The 26,296-nt window shown below is 36.2% G+C and overlaps 1 protein-coding gene and 1 long non-coding RNA gene across 12 annotated transcripts in view; one reads left to right on the top strand and one right to left on the bottom strand.

The window, feature by feature from the left end:
- ITPRID2 (ITPR interacting domain containing 2) overlaps nucleotides 1-26,296 on the top strand; it is a 110,918-nt gene that overhangs the window by 43,021 nt on the left and 41,601 nt on the right. For all 4 annotated transcript variants that reach the window (XM_077883325.1, XM_077883324.1, XM_077883322.1 and 1 more), the window contains exon 3: nucleotides 23,027-23,123. The gene's annotated coding sequence lies outside the window, so the exon portion shown is untranslated. The remainder of the gene's footprint in view (nucleotides 1-23,026; nucleotides 23,124-26,296) is intronic.
- LOC144304773 (uncharacterized) overlaps nucleotides 1-26,296 on the bottom strand; it is a 76,218-nt gene that overhangs the window by 47,212 nt on the left and 2,710 nt on the right. For 6 of the 8 annotated variants that reach the window (XR_013371742.1, XR_013371746.1, XR_013371740.1 and 3 more), the window contains exons 2-4: nucleotides 25,830-26,033; nucleotides 23,742-23,820; nucleotides 8,491-8,623 (exon numbers count right to left, since the gene is read on the bottom strand). This is a non-coding gene — a long non-coding RNA (uncharacterized LOC144304773). Of the gene's footprint in view, nucleotides 1-8,490; nucleotides 8,624-23,741; nucleotides 23,821-24,493; nucleotides 25,430-25,829; nucleotides 26,034-26,296 lie in introns of those variants that run through there. The other 2 variants (XR_013371744.1, XR_013371741.1) reach the window with 2 other exon arrangements.

Genomic DNA, 26,296 nt, shown 5'->3' with positions numbered 1-26,296 from the left:
AACCAAACATCAGGCAGATAAAATCAGAGAAGTTGTTCACCAGAAGTTGTTCACCAGTTGTTTTAATTTGTTTTAAAAACCTGATAGTAAATACTTGTTTAAAATTTTGCTTAGCAAGACTTAGTTTGGAATGGTAGAAAATGCTAATTTCAGAATATCTTCTATATGGGCCATCCAGGTCAGTTAAGTGTCTGCCTTTGGCACAGGTCCTGATCTTGGGGTCCTGGGATTGAGCCCAAGGTCAGGCTCATTGTGGAGAGTCTGCTTCTCCCTCTCTCTCTGCCCCTCTCCCCCCTCAACTTATGCACTTACTTGCTCTCAAATAGTAAATAAGGTCTTAAAAACATTTTTTTGGGGGGGCAGCCCAGGTGGCTCAGTGGTTTAGCACTGCCTTCAGCCCAGGACATGATCCTGGAGACCCGGGATGGAGTCCCACATCGGGCTCCCTGCATGGAGCCTGCTTCTCCCTCTGCCAGTGTCTCTGCCTTTCTCTCTGTATCTCTCATAAATAAATAAATAAAATCTTAAAAAAAATTTTTTTTTTAAAAAAAAGAACGTCTCAGATACTAGCATGCTGTAACTAGATTGATTTACATAGAAAAAAATAGTTTTAGAATATGTCATTTAGCTAAAATGGCATTTGGGAGTTTTGTGAATTCAGGTGAAGGCAGCATGACTTCTGATATGAGCAGGGCAGAGAAGGAGAATTACACCTGACTTCTGGTGCTAGCTTTGCTAGTAATTAGTTTGGTGAGCTTGGGCAGGTCACAGGTCACTTGACCTCCTTTGGACCTAAATATTTTTCACTGTAAACGAGGAGCTGCATTATGATTCCGAAGGTTAATTAAAGCCCTGAAATCGTGTCATTTTTCTAGAAGTTTCTATCAAAATACGCCTTGCTTTCTTACTTATTTCTGGGCCCATCCTAAAGGTACTACTGGACCTTATCCAGTCACAGCTTTGGCAAACAATATAGCCACAGAAAAGCTACTTGCGTCACTTGATTTTATTTTTTAACGTTCAAACAATACCTGGCAAATAAAGAAAGGTTCTTGAATTGTGATTGGCACAATGCTACATGGCTAGCTGCTCAGAGGATTTAAGCAAACTATAGGTATTGTCAGGGTGCCGATTGCAGGTAAGGGCTGATGTGTAATTACCTTCATTTGTGAACCAAACCGATGTCGTAAATTGTGGGTGTGGGACATATGCCAAAAGCCCCACATAACATGGTTTTCTTATGCATATATTCAGTTTTTTATTTTAGCAGCTTCCATTCTCCTACTCATTGGCTTTTCCGCTAGAACGCACACACTTAGCAACGTTTTCTAGCCCTCCCCCCTCCCAGTCTTGTATTACATTTACCACCACAGTCCACCCTTTATTCTTTATATTCTTTTATTCCCGTGGCATTATTCAGCCTTGTACCCTGGGTACACAATTAATTTTAGGTGTAATACAAGATCTAGTCCCAAACCCTCTGGGCTCTCCTGCATTGGATCTTGCTCCCTTAGAATTTTCTTGACTAATTGTCACTAATGTGTAGACAGCTCTGAAATTAACGTCTTTATTTTTTTAAATCATTCTTGTACAGTTTTAAACTAACTGCCCACTGACTATATTCTCAGTCATTCATTCCCGAAACAGAGTACATACAATGAGAGGACTATTTTAGGGCCACTGAAGTATCTGAGAAATCATTTTCTAAATATGTTGTTTCTAGAAAGAAGTGTTATGTGATGTCTCAATACTTGCTGGATATTTTTAAAAGCATTCTCAGTTTTTTATAGGACTAAATTAGATGTCCTATTTTTAAAAGAGTTAATGGCTCATGTTTTTGATGATTTAGGAATTACTTAGGAGAAAGAGAATTTTAATAATACATTTATAGACTATTAATTTTCAACTCAATCTTTTGTCTGGAAAATAGAAGATATAGATTCAGTGCTGTTATATGAAATGTGTTTGTAGTCAGATTACTCACTTTACTCTTCTTTTCTTGTCCAGCACCCTGCACCACTTTCCATGCCTGCTGCCCAAATCAGCTCTCTCCATCTCTGTTTATATCATCTTTTGGTCACTCAGCCTTAAAGCAGAGAAAACGTGGTTTTTCCCTTCCCCTCTTCCCTGGCCTCCTGTATCTTGTCAAGCAGTATATAGACTCTTGCTTCACCCTATCTTTCAAAAGCACCCCTCTGGGGATCCCTGGGTGGCGCAGCGGTTTAGCGCCTGCCTTTGGCCTAGGGCGCGATCCTGGAGACCCGGGATCGAATCCCACGTCGGGCTCCCGGTGCATGGAGCCTGCTTCTCCCTCTGCCTCTCTCTCTCTCTCTCTCTCTCTCTCTGTGACTATCATGAATAAATAAATAAAATCTTTAAAAAAAAAAACAAAAAAAAAACAAAAGCACCCCTCTGTATTCTCTCTGTCCCTCCCCAAGTGAGAACACCCACATCTGCAATGCTGCAACAGTCTTGATTCAGTCTCTTTTCCTAAGTCCCTCCTAAGTCCCCGCTGACCCCTGCCAACCAAATCTTTGTGACGTGTTTTACAAGATACGTTCATATCATCAGTAGCTCTCCAATGACTATAGCATCAAGTCTAAACACTTTGCATCCAAGACCACCAGCACTATCTGATCTCTTTAAGAAAAGTTAAATTGCTGTTTTGAAAGGAAGAGGGGTTGTTTAGAACTGAGAATTTTAAGTCAAGCAAAGTTTTTATTCTTAGCAAAGCTGTATAATCTCCTATCTGCAGGTCTGTTGGGAGATAATCTTTCTCTGCAAAACAGAAATAAGAATCAGCAACTATGGAAATAGATTTTTAGAACAAATACATTGACAAAAAGAATAATAGGGGCAGAAAGTGGAGGGATTTGGTTTCCTGCCTGAATGAGCCTGGGGCCCCCTAGACACACTAGGATAATTTAGGAGCCTAGGGAGTTAATAATTTAAATGAGAATATTTGGTATCAAGGTCTGACTAGAAGTGAAGCAAGAATTTAATGCATTTACATATTAAAGCCTAGATAAGGACTAAGGGGTTAAGATAAGAAAACTGCAATTATTCCATATATTTGGTATTGCTCTTCAAATTGGAATAAAATATACATCTTAAGAAGAAATTCTTCTAATTACAATCTTTCTGAATTTACACAGTTTTCTTTAAAGAGAAAGGAAAAGTAACTGCCTCATGAGACTTGCTGAAAGGTGAAAATACATGAACATGAAGATCATCAAAATATAATATCCTTATAAGTAGTGGAACTGGAAACAAAATGAAATGCATTATAGAATGAATGTGTACTCTGGAGTCAGACAGCCCAGGTTCAAATTCTGGTTATGGTCTTATTCTGAATACTTGTTGGGCCAGTTACTTAATATTTCTATGTTTCAGTGTAACTATAAAATATAAATGATAACATTACTTGCCTCCTAGAGTTGTACAGAGGAATAAATGATAATACATGTAAAGTGCTTACAAAAGCACAATTACGTATTTGAGTACTTATTTACAACCCTCCAAAGTATTACATGTATTTTATAGATGATGAAACTGAACCATAGAGAGATTGATATCTGCCCAAAGTAATGCTGCTATCAAGCCCTACAGCGTTAGCAAGCTGGAAATCTTCACTCTATCTGCAGACTGCCTCCTTGTTTTTGTATTGCTGAAGATATGATAATGGGTACTGGCCTTGTCTTCAAGACAATACTTCAAATAGAAAAACAAGAGGTGAACGGACAGTTCTGCAAAGGTGATCTGGAAGTATGAGTAAAAGGGCTGAGGATGCCTTCCATAAACGTTTACAGCTAAGCCAGGCCTGGAAGTGTGGGTGGGAATTAGATCAGAGCTTGGGTGTGGCGGAGAGCGTCCTAAGCAAAAGAAACATTTGGAGAGGATGTTCTGCATGCAAAGGAGTACAAGGCTGTGTGAGAGGACACAGAACGTTCTGTATTTACAACTGGTTAGCTAGACCAGAATGTAGAACTTGGGGTAGGGCAGGGGCCGCGTTTTGAGGGAATAAAGTTGAAGCAGTTCTCTTCTACCAGCCGTGAAAATACAAGTCAACAATTGGCTGCACAAATGCTTGTACACAGTGATGTACACACGGGCCCCAAACCATCAGTACCCTTCAATGTACAAGCTGTGAGGCATAGGTCCAAATCCTTTTCAATATAATGTATGCCGTAGGCCTGGGGAAGGTCAGGTATGCCTATAGGTAGTGTATATTTTTAAGGAAAATAACCTCATTAACTATTGAGAGAAATCACCCCTACTTCCTTCTTCCAGTTATTCTTTCTTAAGAAAACTTATTTATATATATATGAATTATATGTTCAAATTCCTTTCAAATTCCTTTGTTTCTAATGGGAAACCATCTCTCCAACATCCTGCTTAAAATATAATATTTTTAGTGTTCTAACCATTTTCATGACAGTAGATCATCTGTAGAATAGGTTGCACTCAATGCCCTATGAGTAAGCTATAGAGAAAAGTGTTCGTTTAAGGGCCTCCTTATACTCTATTCCTAACTAGACTTTCTCAAGGTAATAGTGGGTTTCAATAGTGCAAACTTATTATTTAAAACCATTTATTAAGAAGCAAATAAAATATAAGCTTGTTGACCACCCCAGGAAATGTTAGCACAGTACCTTCCTTCCTCTGAAACACAACTTTGTCCTTCTCATGTCTCCCTAGATAGTTTCCAGAAAAGTTTTTTTGTATGGTGCCATTATATTGAGAAACCATATATCTTAACAAGGTTAATGTCAGTGACAGTGGAACTCCTTGTAGTGTAGTCTTTAATTCAATTTAACCAATAAATATGAGGAAATGCCAAGTACTGTGTGAAGCACTAGGAATACTGTAAGATACAGCTCTGTCCTTAAAAAACTCATTTTATGTGTATAAAAATATAGAGTTTCCATGATGTAATACAGTAAGTACTAATTTAGAAGTATGTATCATATCCATATCAGACTTGAGAATCAAGAGGGAATATCCCCAGATGTGGAGAGAAAAGAATGAACCAATTTGTAATATATTTTTTTCTCTGGAACCTGGATGTGGGAGGGTTGAATCATTTTAAATAGGTCAGAAAAACATCTGATTAGCACTAACTTGTCTATTGTTCATCATTCAAATGAGTGGTAATGTTACTGGAATCCCTTATCTTTTAAAACCCCCGGTCTCCCATGTAAGTGTTCTAAAAATGTAAATTATGTAGCATGTACCTGCTTAACTAGAATTATTTCCCTATATTATGTAATACATCATAAAATGTTTTTAAAGTCAAGTCACTACCTAAAGGTGATAGTGTTTCTAAGAACATTTAATCTCCTATCACAATCTATATAAATTAAGATACTTTTGAGACCCTGAAAGATACAAAAAAAACTGAAGCAAATTTTTGTTATCTTTGAATTCAGCAGAAAAGTTTTAAGGTGAATCTGAGCTATTTGTTACTGTACTTTGAATTTAATTATGGATAATTTATTATCAATAAATCAATAATCTATTATGGATAATTATCAATAAATCAATTCTTAATCTGAATAGCCTTCACATTAAAATAATTTAAAGGACTGTCCTTTGCCTACCTAATGTTAGAACTCACATTTCCCAGGGTGCCTGGGTGGCTCAGTGGTTGAGCTTACGCCTTTGGCTCAGGTCATGACCCCAGGTCCTGGATTGAGTCTTACGTCAAGCTGCCCACAGGGAACCTGCTTCTCCCTCAGCCTGTGTCTCTGCCTCTCTGTGTCTCTCATGAATAAATAAATAAAATCTTAAAAAAAGAGAGAACTCACATTTCCTAATTTACGTGGAGAATTTCAGGTTTAGTATTTTCTCAACTTTTCCATGTGAAGGTAACAAAAGCTTCCATTGTCAGCCATGTTGTTTCTTTAGCTCATTTCTTTCTTAACATCCTTGACCCCAAGTATCACATGGTAGTGACACTGATTTTATAGCAAATCAGTGAGATTGTTGGATATTTATAAAATTAACAACTTCCTATTTTTCATGTGTTGAAATGATACTGGTTCCATGTATTTTAAATATAATGTTAAAGCACACCAAATTAGTTTCAAACAAATTTCCTATTTATGATAGAATTAACTATACAGAGGATCATAAATAACACTTTACATTATATATTTTATATTATTATATATTTATTACATTTATTATGTATAATATGATATTAAGGTATCTCCATGTCTCTTCACATTAGAAGCATGAAATAATTTTAACCCACTATAATGTTAGAAAGACATCCTGATATACATTTTAGCCATGAATAGCTGAACATCTCATTTTACAGTCCTACCGCCTTTTATTTATAAATAGAAATACTTCTAGTTTTTCCCCAAGCTTTATTGAGATAGGGTTGGCATATAACACAGTATAAGTTTAAGGTGTAAGACATGTTGAGTTGAAACATTTATATATTGCAAAATGATTACCACCAGTAGTGTCGCTACCACCTCTATCACATCACACAATTACCATTTATTTTTTGTGGTGAGAACATTTGAGATCTACTTACTTAGCAGCTTGCAAGTATTAATACAGAATTATAAGCTGTAATCACCTTGCTATCAATAATTTCCAGAACTTATCCATCTTTAGCTGGAAGTTTGTACCCTTTGACCAATATTTCATTTTTAAAGTACTTTCTCATGTATTTGATCCTTAAAAATCTCAATGTACAAACATGTTATATTTTGTTATATATTATATTACATAACAATCATATACTCAATTATAATACAATTATATATACATATATACAAATCTATAATATCTAGAGAGAGTGGGAAATGTGGGTCAAAATCATCTTTCTTAAATAGAGGAAATGTAAAAAGTACTAAGTACAACTAATCAGTAAACTATGGCCCAGAGGCCAACCTGATCTACCACCTGTCTTTGAAAATAAAGTTTCATTGAAAGATAGCACTACTCATTCATTTACGTATTGCTATGGCTGCTTTTGTGATCCATGGCAGAATTTAGTAGAGACAGAGACCATTTAGGCTCAAAAAGCCTAAAATATTTACTAATCTGGCCTTTTAAGATTTTTTTGTTGTAACAAAAAATCTGACTCTGATGTGCAGCAATTTGTCCTTAAAGACCATATATTTTTTATTTTTTTAAGACCATATATTTTTTAAATAACTAATTTAAAACTGCTTTTCTCACTTTATGACATAAAATTTAATAGTATGTAATACACTCTATATACATTTTCCATGAGAAATCTGAATACCATGAGAGATAAAATATAGAATTTCCCAGGATTTAGTATTAATATTTTATTTTACAATATAGGAAGAAGCATATCAAAATATTTCTGCCTATAATAAAAATAGGGAAGTCTTGATTTATTGATAATAATGTTACTAGCATGAATTCAGAGAGGTACAAAAAGTCTCCTCTTTAAAGTGGAACTAATACTAATTATCAATATACTAGTAATTTAGTATAGCATTCAAGATTAGCTTGTATTTAGTTAGCTTTTTTTAAAAAATATTTTATATATTTATTCATGAGAGACACAGAGAGAGAGGCAGAGATAGGCAGAGGTCCAGGGAGCCTGATGTGAGACTTGATCCCAGGACCTGAGCCAAAGGCTCAACCACTGACTCACTCAGGTGCCCCTAGTTAGCTAACTCTTAATAGAAGCAAATGCTAAATAATTCTTACAGCCTTAAAATATGCACTTGGGCTTATTGAGCTTTACTTTTGAACATTATTTCCTATTCAGGAAGTTTACACTTGAGTACAAATATCTTGCTCCTCTCTTTAGAAATACCCGCTTCAGACAAGATGTGCTATAATTCTATTATATGTAATATAAAATTGTAACAATGATAATAAGTTCTTACCATTTGAACATACAGATGAATTAAATATAGATTTTCTAGAAGATATATAACTTCATACTGTTGTCTGCCCCTTGATTTTCTACTCTTAAGATATTTAACTTCAGAGAAGCTATAAAACCCAGACTCCCCTTTATTATTGCTAGAAATTTCAGGGAAATTTAATTTGGAGAATAAAATAAAGAACTGATATAGATAAATAAAACACAAATATACAGTAAAGTTAAAAATCTTTTTTATTTAACTGTCAGAATGCTTTGCTTTTGGTTTTTATTTTGATGTATTTAACTACTGAAAAATAATAAGATATTTTCCTTAAAGGCCCCAAACTCAACATTTTTCTAAAAAGGAATATGCAATGAACCCAAGTGTCTGTTTATGGCCTTACTATAATTCTTGCAGTCCTTATCAATAGTAAGAGGTCTAATGGGTGGCTTCTAGTCCAAAAACTCATTCTCCGTCTTCTGAGCATTACCTTTTTTCTTTTTTTTTTTTTCTTCGCATTAGCTTTGTCATTTTTCCTTGTAACTTTACAGCTTAATTAAACCAAATACATTGATGATCTATTAAATTCAAGGCATGAATAGAATTTGAAAGAAAATCTTACCTGATATTCTCTATTAGTTTGGTGCTAGATACTTTTCACTCAAAGACTGGTCAATAGTGACAAGTTTGAATAGATCCTAGTCTGTTTGTTTCTTCTTCTACCTCCGTGGTTTCAATAGCTTTCTAGCAAGTTCCTTTTAAGAAGAAACACAATGTCATAATAAACATAAAAAGCTCAATTGCTAAAGTATTCCATAAATGTTCTTTTGTTGTTGTTGTTCTTATCTTACTTCTTTATCCTTCCCTCCTACTTCAGGCTTTCTCAAAGCTAAATCACTATTCTCACCCTAGCCAGACTATTCCCCACCCCTCCACCCCCGCCACCCAAAATAGTGCTTTTAAAACTGGTTGATGTTGATTCTTCAGGAGGAGGAAAAGAAAGTGTCACTAGTCTGACTAGGAATCTCTCGCTGCTTCTCCAGAAAAAAAGTTCTCCTTTGATTCATTTAAGACTTCATTTGCTTTTTGACATTTAAGTGGTATGTTAAGGCACTTGCCTGTATCACTAAAATGATAATTATACTGTAGTTCCACATTGTGATCCTCATTAGTTTGCAATTTCCTGGGTACCAGAAACAAAATCTTAGTACTCCATTCCTATCTGGGTTAAACATAACTATTCAACGAATAAAAATGTGCATGGACTGAATGATTCTTAATTTAAGTGTCTTTAATAAAATTTTATGTAACTTTTTAGTAATGAGGGTACTATGGTAAAAACAAATTTTCAACAACTTGCCTAAATATACTACTTTTATTTGCAAAGTTTAATTCACTAGAAGTGACTTTATTTAACAATAAATGTTTCTAAAATTATGTCTATATACGTACATATATACCTACACATATACACATAGGTTAAGTGGGTTTTTTTAGTTGAGATTTTCATGTTATAAATCTATTTTGTAAAATGAAAATTTTGGGTAGAAAGATTAGTAGCATCAAAAATTGTTTTGATTAAGCCAAATTGACAGGTAAGGGACTTTTATATTGACAGCTGAGTCAAGTTTATCTGCCGGGAAGTCAAGAAATCTAAAAAAATATATAGAAAGCAGTTAGATTTAAATACTCTGCAGTTAAAAGCAGCAACAGTTTATTTAACAGGTTGCTTGTAATCAAGTAGTACTTACTGTTTTGGTATTTTGCCTTTTTCCATTTACAAATGAAATCAATGCCCCCATAGAAATAGTTTTAAAATACAGTTAAAATGAAACATCCTAAGTTGTTTCATTGGAAAACCAAGTTTTCCAATATATTTTATTAACTAGAATGATATCACTCTTTAATGGTATTTGCCTGATATTGAGTTTATTTCTTCACACATTCTATAAATGAACATCTGCCAAAACAAATATCTATGATATTTATACCAGATTGTTTCCATGTAGGAACACTGTGTCACACTGCTTGCTTTCTTGAAGGAATGCAAAAGATTAGAAATTGTGAATGTGGAATACAAACTTTGGGTTCGTTTTTTGAAATGTTACCTCAAACTAGAATTTTCACAACTGAAATTTACTGATAATAAAAGGTACCCACAATGCAGAACCTAGATAAATCTCCCCTCCCCCTGCAAAAAGTTTAAATCTATAATCAACCCTTGGTACTAATTTTTATCAGACATCAGTTTTTGTCCTAAGAAAGTATCTAAAAGTAATGACCCAACACAATAGAAGGCCAAAATAGGTATGAATTTTTTTGTTTTGAGCGTGCTGCTTTGTAATTTCTATGAATGGTCTCTGAAGATCAAGTGCATTGTTTTTAAGGTTGAGGAAACAGACTTGCTCAAGCCTGAACAGTAAGACAGTAGAGCCAAGGCCAGAGTTCCTGCAGTTTCTACAAAGGGCCTCCAGAATTCCTCCAAGGAGCCAGAGGAGTCACTCGTAGGGCTTTGGAAATGCTAGGCTGGAAGGACTCTCCTCACATTCCCCGTACACACCACATTCTCTTTGACAAGGGTTGCTCAGCTTGCATCTCTTTGACATATTTGAAATTCTGGTAAGAATGAGTTTGAAAAGAAAAAAGAATTCTGTTCCTAAAAAAAAAAAAAAAAAATTGAAACCATGGAAAGAAAAGAGGGGGAGTATTATGGGGGTCCAAAATGAAATGATGTCACTGTTAGTAGCTACCACAAGGATCACCTAGAAATTGCATTTCAAAATAAGGGAAAAGGGGACGCCTGGGTGGCTCAGTGGTTGAGCGTCTGCCTTTGGGTTCAGGGCATGATCTCTGAGTTCCCTGCGGGGAGCCTGCTTCTCTCTCTGCCTGTGTCTCTGCCTCTCTATGTCTCTCATGAGTAAACAAATAAAATCTTAAAAAAAAAGGGGGGGGAAGGGGTTCTGAATGTAGTTTCTGTACACATAAAACCTTTATTCTTTTTCTTTTTTTTTAATACCTTGGTTATCAACTTGGTGGTTCTAGAAATTTGAATCACACAGAAATGAACAATGAGTAAACAGTTTGGTAGAGGAACTTCCAATGTGTTTCAGAATACAAAGACAGGTGGAGCCTACAGACGAGCATAAGAATAAACTAAGAGAAATCAGAACAATGGAATGCTATATGGACATATTGACAGTAAGAACACCAGATGGGCAAAACACTCAGAAAAAGCTTTCTGGAGATGCCTGGGTGGCTCAATGGTTGAGTGTCTACCTTCAGCCCAGGGCATGATCCTAGAGTCCCACATCCGACTCCTGCATAGGGCATGCTTCTCTCTCTGCCTCTGTCTCGCCTCTGTCTCGCCTCTCTCTCTCTCTCTCTCTCTCTCTCTCTCTCTCTCTCTCTGTGTCTCTCATGAATAAATAAACAAAATCTTAAAAAAAAAAAAGCTTTCTGGAAAAGAGGTATTCAAGGAAGAGCAGAGGTAAAGGAAAATGATATTCCTAGTGGAGGGAACAACAGAGATGAGGAGGGAAGGAGAAAACACGTTTATTGAAGATAAAGATACGTCCAAATGGAGAGGAGTGCTTGTGTCAGTGATCTGTAAGCTTGAATTGGTAAAATGAGGTTATTTTGAAGTAGTGCTTTGAAGCCAATAGAGGAGAACACTGAATTTAAAGTATGCAAAAGGGGCAATATGGTACTACCTTTGACACTCAAGAAGCACATTAGTGCTATTAAACTGGCACCATATTCTGAATATTCAGGGCAATTTTCTTTTACTGTCTTAAATTACTAGTGGTGGAAAAAAAATTAGGAGATACTTCAAAAGATGCTAGATTGTTTTCATAGTTTTATTATTTTAAGATTCATTTAGGGAATCCCTGGGTGGCTCAGCAGTTAAGAGCCTGCCTTCAGCCCAGGGCATGATTCTGGAGTCCTGGGATCCAGTCCCACATCAGGCTCCCTGCAAGGAGCCTGCTTCTCCCTCTGCCTGTGTCTCTGCCTCTGTGTGTGTGTGTGTGTGTGTGTCTCTCATGAATAAATAAATAAGATCTTTAAAAAAATGAATATAAAGATTCATTTATTTGGGAGAGAAAGAGTGTACATGCAAGTAGGGGGAGGGGGAAAGAATCTTCAAGCAGACTCACCACTGAGCATGGAGCTCCATGCTGGACTCAAATCTCATGACCTATGAGATTATGACCCAAGCCAACCAAGATTCAAGGTTTAACCAACTGAGGACCTAGGTACCCATCTTTTCATAGATTTATAAACACATGCAATAATGGACACACAGACATTTTATACTTTCGCAGAGGTGCTGGGAAAAAAATAAAAAATAACAACTTAGGAGGCATACATCATAGCCTAATCTACCACTTTCGTGTCAGATTTATGCATTACATATCATTTTTAGTTTTTATCATCCTTTTTTTTTTTTTTTTTTAAAGAGAGAGAGAGAGTGTGCAAGTGCAGGTGGGGGAGGGAGAGGAGGAGCAGAGAAAGGAGGAGAGAATCCCAAGCAGGCTCTATGCCCAGTGTGGAGCCCTATGTGGGGCTGGGTCCCATGACTCTGAGATCATGACCTGAGCTGAAATCAAGAGTCAGATGCTTAAAAAAAAAAAAAAAAAAAAAAGAGTCAGATGCTTAACTGACAGAGCTACCCAGGTGCCTCTATCATCCCTCTGCCCTAACTTTTTAAAAAGATTTTATTTATTTGAGAAAAAGATGAAAGAGTGAGCACAAGCAAGGGTCAGGGAGAGGCAGGAGAGGGAGAGTAGACTCCTCACTGAGCAGGGAGCCCAATGTGGGGCTTAATCCCAGGACACCGGGATTGTGACCTAAGCCTAAGGCTTAACTTTAGGCTAACCTAAGCCTGAGCTTAACCAACTGGGTCACCCAGGTGCTCCCCATCATCTCTTTTTAAAACATTTAGAAAATGAGAAATTTTGCTTCATAGCAAGTTCTCCATTGAGAAATATTTGAAATAAAATAGTCTCTCTTAGGGTAGTGTAGAAATATTTGTATATATTAGAAAAATAATGGATATTATTAGACAATCAAAATTGAGGAAGGAATGTTCCTTAGGAAAATTTGAATTAAATGACCCTAGAGAAGTATTCCTTTCCATTTATAGCTTTTATTTCTGTTTCTTCACTATACAGGATGTGGAGACAAAATTTTACCTAGTATAAAAAAATAATACAAAAAAGTAATCAATGGCCTGGGAATATTCTTCCAAGGTCAAATCAATGAATGGTCTTTAGAAAAGAGTTTATTGTATGATTGTTCATTTTTAGGGGAAAACAAACCATCATTTTGTAAAAGTAATACGTCCTGTATATACATAAAATAGATCTCAGATGAAAATTATCTCACAGAAAAGATTTTTAAACTTGTAAATATATTTTTTCAATCTCCAGTATCTTCAGACCACCCAGTGGAAAATGTTACGTGTTTCCTCCCCTCCTTTTTCTTTTCCCAAGTTTACTGTGGGGGTCTGTGGCTATGCACACATGCCCATGCCATGGTTCTCCTTTCTAAAATTTGGTACAGAGAAAATTATTTTTTTTTTAAGGAGGAATTTTTTTTCCTTCTTGGGAGTTACCTGGTTTTTCTGGATAAATACTGTGATATGTTTGTTAAGAGGTGTGCATGAGAAGTCTGTCAAGAGGTATGCTTGAGTAAGAATAGTGGTAATTAGACAGTATTCTAAAATGAATGGCTTCTATAACTGCCGTGTTTTTGTTTTTCTCAGAAAACAAGCTTGGAAGGAGAGCTAAATTGCATTTAAATAAGACTGTTAGAAGAGGGAGGAGAGGAGAGTAGTGAGATGGCTGGTTTCAGATCAGAACATAGTTTTGAAGGGTACTGATAGGCCAGATAATGTCGCTTATAAACATCTTGGTAACCTCACTCAGTTTCCCAGCCCTGAAAACTGACTTCCACTGCCCCTGTTCTGTGCAGCTAGATCTGCCTTGTGCATGGGCTTAGGGGGGAAGGCAGGGGCTTCTTGGTCTAATGATCAAGTGTAAAAGTGCGCACATACTTGCAGTCCTATGCACACAAATGCACAAATGTCTATCACCATGAAAAAAGATAGCTGTCTGTTAGTGTAAGCCACTTCCCCATCGACCAGGGGAGGTCAGTTCATGTAAAGATCACTCTGTTCTCTGATCACTGTGGTCATACTTAGGGCCAAAAAACAGAATTTTATGACCACGTACAAATTGATTCAGGCCTCTGATAAGCCACTGGAAACGGATGGCAAATGCCAACTTTTGGTGCTTCCAGAGCCACACTGCCTGTGAATATAATCATTTAGAAATTTCTCATCGTTTATCTTGTTTTCTGCTGCCCAAGATTACTTTGTACCTCTGGGATATTAAGAATAAGAGCTATATATTTATACAGATAAAAGAATTCATTCTAATTTCTATTCATAACTCAGGAAACATCACATCAAATTTGTTGTATTACCGGTTTTCATGGTGGTGGTATTAGGAATGTAATTCTGCTAATTCTTAAAACAAGCAACTACTGCTAGAGGAAGCCTTTTGTGATATAATTAATTTTAACACTGGATATTTTCTTTTGTATGGTTTTCTTGTTAGGGGCCTATCGTTATTTCACATCTGCATTTGTTCTATAATAACTAATATTTTCTGAACTAGAATAGATCTTAAAGACCATCTAATCCAGCTGACCTGTGCAGAGAAAGACATTTCACATTATGTATTTTACGAAAATAACTTTTATGGAGTATTACACAAAGATGGGAAACCATGAATTCTGAAAACAGATGTATTTCATACTCAAAAACTTTCATAAAGGAACCTTTTGAAAATACTAATTAGGATCTGTAAATTGATCTTTAGGGTTGAACTAATGCTCAATGAGAGGGCTGACAAAATTGCATTAGGATGCCTTTGGCTCTAAGTAACAGAAAATGTAATAGGAACTGGCTTAACACTAAGGAGCATTTGCCTGATACTAAAATGTTTTCAGTTAAAGTGGTCCCAGAGTTGGCCAATTTAGCAACTCAGTTACTTCATCAATGGACAGGATCTATCTAACTTTCCATCTTGTCATCCTGAATATCTAGGGTTGTCAGATTAAATACAGGATCTCAAGTTAAATTTGAATTTTAGTTAAATCATATATATACATATATATACATACACATATATCTCCCTTGTGATATCATTCATTATCTGAAATTTCATATTTAACTGGGTAACCTGCATTACTGTTTCCTAAATCTGGGAAATTTATTAGCATCTTGGTTTTTCTTTCTAGGCTGGCTTCACTTATGGTCACAAGATAGCTGCCTTATCTCTTGTATGTAGATGCCAATATCCAGTGGCATAATAAGGAATTCTATTGGTAAGGAAGAAGGTGGAGGAGTGGTGGTTTGGTAGGTAACCAACAATATAGAGCACCAAGACAAATCTGAATTTGTGTTGATCAAAACATAATTTCCTCTGATATTAAGTAGTTAATTATATGCCTTCTGATTCAGGGATAGGATTTCTTTTTTGTAAAAATGTATTTTTTGGTTTTTCAGTCCTTTTGTTGGAACAAGGAAAGCCCCTATCACTGCATCTAAAATAACAATTTTTACTGAGTGTTCTGAACTAAGGGAAGACTATGGCTCATTTGCACATTTCCTCTTTTCCACATTATTCTTGGGGCACATATAAGAGGTTCTCCATCTTCATGGTTGCTGGTTCTTTCCTCCTCCTTTGTGTCAGTTGTTCACATTACGCATGGCCAAATTATACCTCAATTTCCTACGTTCTCTTCCTCCTTCCAGCATCCCACCTTTGAAGACTTACAATATCTGTAGGGCCATATTTGTACTTAAATGATAATGGTTTTATATGGGCTAGATAAACTAATCTGTGTTAACATTTACTTTACTAATGTGTTGGACCACTGCAGTAACTGAAAGCTTTAATCATTTCAACAGTTCAACCTCTTTAAAAAGCTCTTCAGGAACGCTGCCAGTTTAGGCATCTTGGTGCATGGCACTTTTGGCTTCCTCATCAAGCTCCCAGAGGCAGGTGGCTACAGGAAGGGTTGGCCTATATGACTCCACTGCTTGGAGTATGTTCATTATGCCTGTCTGGTCGCTCTCATGCTGTCTTTCATTCCCTCATCACATTCACATTGCAATCCACTGGTTTCTGCAGCCGTTTTCTCCACCCCATTTCCTGTCTCATCGTGAGTGATTCATAAGTGACTTCAATATTTATAGATGGGCCCCACCCAACACCCTAGACTCACCATTTCTTGACCTCTTCTGCTGCTGCACAGGCCTTTAGCTTCTTTGGACTTCAGTGATCTACTACCAGTGCCATTCTCCAATGCTACCAAGCCATCCCCAGCAACTCTTTACCCCTCTTAATTATACTTCGCCATTTTACCCTCTTAATCTGAGTTCCTGCTCTTTTCAGTGATTCCTCTTCCTTGGTTCTATCAAACTATTGGATTTCAAAGGAACCTAAACCTTAAGAATATAGCAAAGATTCAAATCTGAGCCTCTACATGACCCAGATTCTTTCCCTCCTGCCCTATGTCTTCCATCTAACCTTGCATGCTATGGCTTATCTCATCAATAATTTCAGCTTCCATCACGCTCAACCTCTGTGCTCCTATCCTGGATGGGTGTGAAATTTTGTCTTTTGAAGTTCACCACCTACGTACCTAAACCTGCTAAGTAAAGCTAGGCCATTGCCATCAATTGGCATTGTTAAAGGCGTTAAGAGCATGGACTCTGGAGCTTGACCACAGAAGTTCAGTTCTAGGATCCTCTACTTACTACCTGAGCACCCTTAGAAAAATAGCATAACCACTTTGTGCCTCATTTTCTTCATACGCGAAGAGGGAATAATCGTCAAGCATATCTCCTAGACATATTATGAGTAAATGAGCTGATATTTATAAGGTGCTTAGAAGAGTATATAATAGTTAAATATTTTACTTCTCCTCTGTGGTTTTGTTTCCATTTTTAATAACAACTATTCTGAACATTTATTCTTTTAAATTCTCCAAACAGCTCATGATCCATTACTTCGGCAGACAATCTGGCCTAATTCTCACAGTATATATAGGACCGTAGGTGTGAACTCCTTTAAATTATCTTCCTTTGAAAATTTAACTACATTGGTACATTGCATCTCTTTCCAATCTAAAATAAAGAAATGACCTAAATGAAATAAATTTTCCTCCCTTTCTCACGATCTTATCCCTTCAAATACCTAACCTTTTCTGTGTATATTTAACCTTTTCCTCTCTACTTGCTCTTGTCTTTAAGCAATAAACATGTTTTAGTCCTCAGAAAATAGCTAGAAATCCTTCAACTCTGTATTTCCTTTTATCTATTTTCTATCTTCATCTTTCTCTTCATCAGATGTCTCTACCTTTACTGTTTCTATCTTTACCTTTCTCATGACTATTCTTGACAAATGACCTTCTTAGCTATAAGAAGGTCTAATATTAAAATTAAGTGGAAATAAACCCAGAGGGGAAAAACTTTAGAACTTGCTTTTTCTCCAATCTTATCCAGACATAGATAATCATGATCTTGAATGGCCATATATTTATATAATGGCTTTCTTGCTCTCTTGTTCTATCAAGAATCGGTTGTTAAACAACCAATTAATTGTTTTTAGTTTGACTGCCCCTGCTGTTTCCCATTTCCCTCTTCTAAAAAGAAACCAGCCCCACAGACTTCCACTTCACTTTTGGCCCTTCCACCGCGGTTATTATCAAGGGCAGCAATAACATCTGCACTGCCAAACCCAGAGGTCAATTCTCTGTCTTCATCTTAATCAACTTCTCAGGAAGTTGGTAGAGTTCATCATTTCCTCCTCTTTAAAACATTTTTTTCCAGGAGCCTTCAACATACTACTTCTCTGTGTTATCTTCCCATTTTGCTAGTTGCACTAGTCGATCTTTCTTAGCCTCTTTTGCTAGATTCTTCTCATTCATCTGCCTTTAAAATGTGGAGTACTCCAAGCACTATGCTCAGAATTCTTACCATTTTTTACCAATTCCCCCCTGCTACCCCCAACTAGTTTTTAAGCTATAGAGTTTATTTATTTTTTCATTATTGTATTTAATTTAAATCCAATTAATTAACATATATATTATTGGTTTCATAGGTAGAGGTCAGTGATTCACCAGTCTTATATAATACCCAGTGCTTGGAACACCTGGGTGGCTCAGCGGTTGTGCATCTGCCTTCGGCTCGGGTGTGATCCTGGGGTCCTGGGATTGAGTCCCACACCGGGCTCCCTACAGGGAGCCTGCTTCTCCTACCTATGTCTCTGCCTCTCTCTCTGTGTCTCTCATGAATAAATAAATAAAATCTTAAAAAAAAATACCCAGTGCTCATTGTATCATGTGCCCTCCATAATGCCCATCACCCAGTTACCCATGCCCCCACTCACCTCCCCTCCAGCAATCCTCAGTTTGTTTCCTATGATAAAGAGTCTCTTGTGGTTTGTCTTCCTCTCTAATTTCATCTTGTTTTATTTTTTCCTCTCTTCCCCCATGAGTCTCTGTTTTGTCTTAAATTCCACATATGAGTGAGATTATATAACTGTCTTTCTCTGACTGACTTATTTCACATAGCATAATAACCTCTAGTTCCATCCAGGTCTTTGCAAATGGCAAGATTTCATTTTTTGGTGGTTGAGTAGTATTCCATTATATATATATGCTATATCTTCTTTATCCATTCATCTATCTATAGCAGCAATGTCCACAATAGTCAAACTGTACATACTATTTATATGACGACTCTTAAATTAATATTCCAGTCCACATTTTTCCCTTGAGCTCTATATTCATGTATCTAAATGCCTACTCAACATATCCCTTTGGATGTTTCAAACTTAATACATTCAACAAACTCTTGTTTCTCCCCAAACTTCTCCACCTTTAGTCTTCTCCATCTCAGTCAGGGAGAGTATGTAAACTTAATAGAGGGGAACTCTCAAGAACGCAACAATAAAGCTGGTAAAAGAATGAAAGACAGTTAAGGAGATGAGGAAAATGTAAGATCAAGAAAGAAATGAGAGGAAGAGTCAGTCCTGCAAAAGCTATAAGGATAACTATAAAATAAGGGTTGCAAAGGAACCAGAGGATTTAGCATTTTAGGAGTCATTGATAACTACTGCTTTGTTGGATTTGGAATAGTTTACTTGGGAAATATAACATGGCTCTCTAGTGCTAGTGAGTCCAAGCACACACATACCTTACAATATTTAAGCCAAACTTTCATCCAGAGTTTCAGCTCTGTACTGTACTTTTGAATGCTTGGGGCTACATCCCTATCAGTATGATTTATAAGCACCTCATATCTAATATATCCTATAATGAACCCATTTCCTTTCCTCTTTCTTGTTTTCCTTACTCCTAAACAAATTAACGCCAAATACCAAATTCTTCTAAATTCTCTATCACACTGAATGACACCAATACCTATCCATGTACCTACAGTAGAAAACAAAACTTGAAGATCATTTTGTTTCTTTCTTCCCATCCATTTCCAATTTGTCAAATCTGATTGCGGCCTCTATTTCCACCAGACTAACTGGAGTCTTTATTAACCTCCCTATCTCCAGGTCCCATACTAGTAAGCCTCCTAACCGGCTCCCTTGCCTAACAATGTCCCACTCTTTCAGCTCTAAAGTTACTAGTTGTCTTTCAATAAAGCCCTTCAGTTAAAAACTGAAAGGTGCTTCTAACTTCCCACTTACAATGACATAATCTTAAAATAGCACACCAAGGCCTTTGAAGTTTGGCTCTCACCTACCATTCCAACCTCACTTTATGATAGTTCCCCACTATCCTCGACATAATCAAACTGAAATACATTGTGAGGGGTCGTGCAAATATTTCCCATACTTCTTCTATCTCTGGAAAAATAGAGTTTTCAAAGTTCAAATAACTTTTTCTCCCTAAATTATAAATACAATTTGAAAAAGTTTGGAAAAAAAAGGAAAAAAGCCATAATATTGTCATTGTAATGGAACATTTTTGTTTCCTTGCTAATATTCCTCTATGGATATATATATTGTATCGTAAACATAATTTTGCATAATATTCTTAGAGATTTAGCTATTCCTTATCATCGTGAAGAAGAGGAGTATCAAAATTATAAAAATATTATTTTGAGAAAGGAAAAAAAATAGAAGGAAAAAAAGGGTGGGGACAAAATAGAGCTATGAATAAGATTTAGGATGCATACCATGATGACCTACTCATCTACCATGAGTGAGCCACACATTTGGCTTTCAATTTTCTAGAAACCAATGTTAAAAACAGAAACTTTGTTACTTATCCAAGACCCAGTGCCCATGAGATTACAATAAAATGTCCCAGTAATTTCAACTCCTCTTGGAACAAATATTGTAAAAATATATTTCTTCTGAGGTTCTCCTAAAGAGAGCACAGGCTGATGTACTTAACAATTTCTGGGAACACTCCTTATTAGAAATAACGCATCTCATTATACATCATTGCTCATATTGAGAATCAATACAGGCAGATGCCATTTTACAAATCAGAGTGTAAAAACCATCTATTTTTTCCAAAAACCATCTTTTTGGAAATCATTTGATACTGTCAAGCTCTTTGCTGGTCTGCTTTAAATTATGGCTAAATACTAACATATTGGAATATTCACATATAGTATATATTAGTCATAGTAGTGGCTGAATTTTTACCCTTCAGAAAAACTTTCTGACTATTGTTTCTCTTCAAAATAGAATTTTCAATATTTCTTAGGTAAAAGGTGAAATCTTAAAACTTCAGGTCTCCTATTGGCAATTAGGGCTTACTTGGAAGACCAGATTTTAGGTTAAGAAGCAAAAATTCTCTCTTCTTGATTATGAGTGTGATTCCCCTGAGAAAGTTCTTTGGCTGGGCCAGGTATGCTACAGTCTTGGGTTTTTGTATCTAAGAGAATATAGGATGTTATTCTAGAAGGACTCAAAAATTAGTTGAATAATATACTCAAGTTTGCAGAGATTTTCACTGTCCCCAACCTTGAGTCCTCTCCAGAAAGATGCCTAGGTGCAGCTACAAATTTTGGAATAGAGGTATCACCTTTACTGATAAATTATAATATTACATGCTTTTTAGGAGCCTACATACTCAAAATCTTTGTTTTCATATTCTCCAAGTTTTTCAGAACATTTGATAAGATAAAAACAGTGTTTCTACCTTTGCTTTTATCAGTGTTTGTAGGGCTTTGAGATATGGATTCTTGTCCCTAATTACTTCTGTCACTAACTAGATGGCTGACCTTGAGCAGGCTACTTAAAGTTTCTGAGCTCAGTTTCCCTCCCTTTGTAAAATGAGAGAGTTGCAGTAGGTAATTGGCTCCCTAGGATTCCTTCCAGTTCTGAGTCACAGAACTGCCCATCAGCTATACAAGAAGAATCTCTTCAGTGCAAGAGAGTGATTACTAATGTTTCTCTAACAGTGGGCCTGGAGATATGCCTGGGTGGCTCAGTGGGTAGAGTGGTAGAGCATTCTGGCTCAGGTCATGATCCCAGGGTCCTCGGATCAAGCTCCCTGCTTAGCAGGAATCTGCTTCTCCCTCTCCATCTGCACCCCTTGCCCCATGCTCTCTCACTCTCTCTAAAATAAAACAAAAACAAAAGCAAAAAACCCAAAACAACAACAACAAAAAGTGGGCCTGGAGTACTAGGAGACAGTTATACATCTTAGGTGAGGGCATAGGCTTTGCAGGGGGAAACTCCAGGTTCCCCTCTGCCACTTATTAGTACATGGCCTGGGGCAAGTGTTAACCTCTCTAAAGCTTAGTTTCCCTAACTATAAAGTGAAGATAATACAAGCTGTTATAGAATTGTGGTATTAAATGAGGCACTGTAAATCCAGCCCTAAGTACTGTGTCTGGCACAAATGCTCAATATAAAGTATCCATTTTTATTACTGTTATTTCCTTGGGTCCACTGAAATAATTGCTCTTCTAATAGCATTTCTCCAAATCGAATATCAGCACTATTATAATTACAGTATTTAAAGGTTTTAAGGTGCCAACTTGGCTGACTAGTAAAAAAATTGAAAGACACAGGCTTGGGGGATTTTTAAAAAATTAACCCAAACAACCTGTGTTGACCTTTATCCTGTAGTTCTTTTATTTAATAACAGTCTATTAATAAGCCTGACTTTCAGCGTTTTGACTTAGTGCTAACGTAATTCAGGCCAAATATGCTACCTTTCTTGCCTACTCCAAAAAAAATTTATTTTATTTATTTTTTTAAAGGTTTTATTTGTTTATTCATGAGAGACACAGAAAGAAAGAGAGGCAGAGGCACAGGCAGAGGGAGAAGCAGGCTCCATGCAGGGAGCTCGACATGGGACTCGATCCCAAGTCTCCAGGATCACACCTCAGGCTGCAGGCGGCGCTAAGCTGCTGCGCCACCAGGGCCACCCTCCAAAAAAATTTTAATGGAGGTTTGCTTCATTTTTCTATTCAATTTGAAACAAGATTGTGGGGAAGTCCTTGGTTTTGGGTTTTCATCAATAGATATTTAGTCCCTTTAATTTTTGATCATTTGTAGATTATATTTAAATACAACTAAACATGATAAAATCATTCTTAGATGGTTGAGATAAGCTTTGAAGCCTGTATAAGTACTTATTTTATAATTCAAAAACAATTGCCTAACCATAAAAGAAAAGGAAAAAATTCCCCAAATGTGGGAAACCAGAGTTCTTGGCTATGCTCTTAAACTACAGCAGGAAATATGTGTTTGTTTATTATGACCCTAGTGCTTTCATAGCCAGATTAACTTTCAAACACAGAGTTTTCATTCCGTTTAACCAACAATTGTCACCCTGACTTGTGGAAACTGATAATTTGCAGGGAGTTCAAGGAGAACATTTGCATAGTTCCATTTAGGAGAACCTGGCTTGTCCCTGAAGCTTGGAGATAGACCCTTTATGAACAATTCTAACTGTAGGGCTGCCTGCAAGGTGTGGTAATTACAAAGTAACTTGCTGGGTCAACCTGTGTTAAAAGTGGCTTTCATGGACCATCAAATTTTATGACAGAGGAATTCTGAATTATCATTATATATTTAAGAATCTCTCTTTATTGATTCTAGGTTTCTGCTCATGAGATGTGAACCTCAACTGATTTGTACCAAGTTGTGGAAGAGTGATTGCTTGTATTTCTGCTAGAAAGTTTTTGCAGGATAAAGGGTGAGTAGTATGTTATATATATAGATAAATGATCTACACTGATTCATAGAATCATTGAATACCTGAATGTTAAATATCTAAAATGGAGCAAGCCATTGTACAGACTTTCATTATATTAATTCAACTTCAAAGGGTTTTAAGGAACTAGCTTATTATTTTCTGTCTCTATTGCTCTATTTCCTTTAATATTTTATTATCTAATTAATTTGTTAAAATTGATTTACTTAGAATAAAGGGATTATTCAGTGGATACATCTTACAGCTTCTGAATTAAAGAATGGCAAGAGCGGGACTTAAAACTGATAGTAAGGTATAAGGGATTTGCTGGTTCTACTCAGTATCATGAGGTGGTTGATATGAAGTGCCCTTGTTTTGATATCCCACCTGCTCAATCTTATACTTTTTGGTCAGGGATAATAAGAAAAATTGGTAGAGTTGAATGTAAGGAATAGACAAAAATGGTTTAGCAAAATCCTGTCTTGAGTCTGGCAGAAACCCTACTCTCTCCCCATTTTGTCCACCCTCAAACTTGCCAAGCCTTGTTCATTTTGGCTTTATTTTAAAAATGCATTTCTGGTGAGTGAGGAAAGGTTTTGTACTGTGTTTTCAATGACTCACCCAAAATAACTCCATTGAACTTGTAAACGGTCCTGTTCTGAATGCAGATTGTGTTTGTTCTGAGATGGGCATGAAGGAGCTGCAGAAAGGAGATTACAGAAGGGAAATGTGGTGGGAGAGGCAGTACAGTTTATATTTATTCAGGTTCAGGCACACATCAGAATTAGTTTTTAAAAAGACATTGTGTGTGTGTGTGTGTTAAAGAACTGTCTATAAGGTCAGTTCCATTTTAAGCTTTTAAAGATACATCAGTATTAGATATGGTTCATCTAGTCACCAACCTCTTCTGATTCTCATGAAAAATGATAGGAAGATTTACACGTAAATGTAATTCTAAATATATATATGCATTGTGAAATATAGGAAATAATCATACATGTGACATGAGCTAGAAATTAATCTTAAAGTAGGAAGAAAATGAGTATCAATACATTGATCATATAATAGGACAGTGTTAACACTGGGAAATGCAATCATGGCATCCTCTTGTTTTGCTGTGTGCTGCATAAAAATGTTTGATATCAAATGGCATAGATTGAGTATTTAATATCGATAGATGTACCTCTTCTAAAGCTTTTATGATTCAAAATGTCAGAGTGTTTAAAAAATATTTTAGGGCAGAACTCAATAGGAAAAAAAAAAAAAAGGACTGATCTAAACTTTCATGAATTCATGAAACAGACCAAATAAAGCCTATTCTGTTACATAATCTTGCTTCAATTGTTGATGAAGAATAGATGAGCTGTTCTTACCTGTTGCTCAGAAACACCAAATAATTGAGCCCCTGAAAAGAAAACAAGGTATCTACAAGGTTTTGCCATGGAAAGGGTATATTTAGCCCTATGTGGCAATGTCAAGAAATTGTGATCTGAGGACAGGGAAATGGGTAATAAAATGATGAATCTTCAACATCCAAAAATTAGAAAGTATGTAAATTAACCCAGATTATGTGATTAATCTGCAAGGAACGTTCCACTGGTATTAACTAATACCTGCTTCTCCTACAGGTGTGTACTTGAGAAAATAAGGGAAATCAAAATAGCAGGTTGTTATGCTATATTAATGGTTACTCAGGAGGACAATGAACTAGTATCACACTCTCTGAATTTTTGCTAATGTGGAAAAACCCTAAGAAAAAGTAATAGGTTCAAATATAGACCACAAAAATGAGTTTTGTTACTTTAAAATATATACAACTAGAAATATTTTAAAGATTAATAATGACTTAAAGAAATATATCAGAAAAATATCTTAAGTCAGACTAACCACCTTTCCCCATTGCTCATTTATATGGTTTGTAAATAAACCTTGAAAGTTTTTGAAGAATTTTTCACTGATAACATTTTCCTTTCATCCTCTTGTTTCCTGTTGCAAAGTTTTCCACCAGTATCCCTGGAAATGGTAATAGCCGTATTGAGCAGGCCCCAAAGATTTCAGTTTGAAATGAATTTTAGAAATATTGGGTAAAATGAAGTTAACCAGTTCCCCCCCCCCCCCAATAAATCTTTAAATTTATTTCTCTTTTATGTTCATCATGACTGGCCTGGGTTGGAGAAGTGGGGATATAATATATAGTGTTTTTCCAAACTTATTTCATATAGAGCTCTTTTCCCAGGCAATCCTATTGAAATAGAAAATGCTGCTCTATTTAATTTGCAATTAGCTTATACCTTCCAATATCTATCTATCTATCTATCTATCTATCTATCTATCTATCTATCTGGCTTAATAAGGGATGAAACTTTGGTTAACTGTACAATGCCACCACTTTCTGATCAGAGTCTGTATTATTAAGATTTTGATACACAAAATAAAATTTTGACTGCATAAATATTATTGAACAACAGTGCAATAACTAGAACAAAATGTCTTAGCTTACCCAAAAGTAAATCTTGTTTAGTAATTTTGAGGCATTTGTTAAGGTCTGGAAAAGCAAAAAGTAACTAAAGTAATTGAACTGAGCATAATGTTTCATTTCTGATACAAGCTTTTCCATTTAAAACTATCTAATCAGAGCATGTTTATGCTTTAGCCTAAATTTATGCCATTTAAAAAATTCATCTGCATAAGCATGTAGATGTCGCTTACCAGTATAAGAACAATCCCCCTAGTATAAAATTGATTTTTGCCTTCTGCAAGATAACAATTCCAGCAGCTATCCTGAGCTCCTACTTCCCTGTGATTCCATGTGATGCTCACATCAGTTTGGGAAGGTTGTTGTCAGGATTGCTATTTCACAGTTGAGGAATGTGATGGCTTGAGATAAGAACTGTCTTGCCTTAGGCCATAAAACTAGAAAGACACAGAAACAGATTTCAAACTTCACTCTAACACCAAAGACCCTACTGTTTCCACTACAGCTTGCTGGATGGAATTATTCACATCTAACATGAATGTGTTTATTCCTCTAGCTCGTCAGCATATAAGCGTGGGTGAATCAGACATTATTCCTTATGCAGAGCTTCTGCAATGTGGACTCGCAGTTGGTCTCTTTGGGAAAAAATTCCTTGAAGCAAATAGCTAGACTCTCCTCATGTGTGATACGGCATTCATTA

Source organism: Canis aureus, chromosome 34 (assembly GCF_053574225.1).
Source record: "Canis aureus isolate CA01 chromosome 34, VMU_Caureus_v.1.0, whole genome shotgun sequence".
NCBI classification, from domain to species: Eukaryota; Metazoa; Chordata; class Mammalia; order Carnivora; family Canidae; genus Canis; species Canis aureus.
The sequence above is the reverse complement of the archived record's forward strand: the minus strand, read 5'-3'. Positions and strand labels throughout refer to the sequence as shown.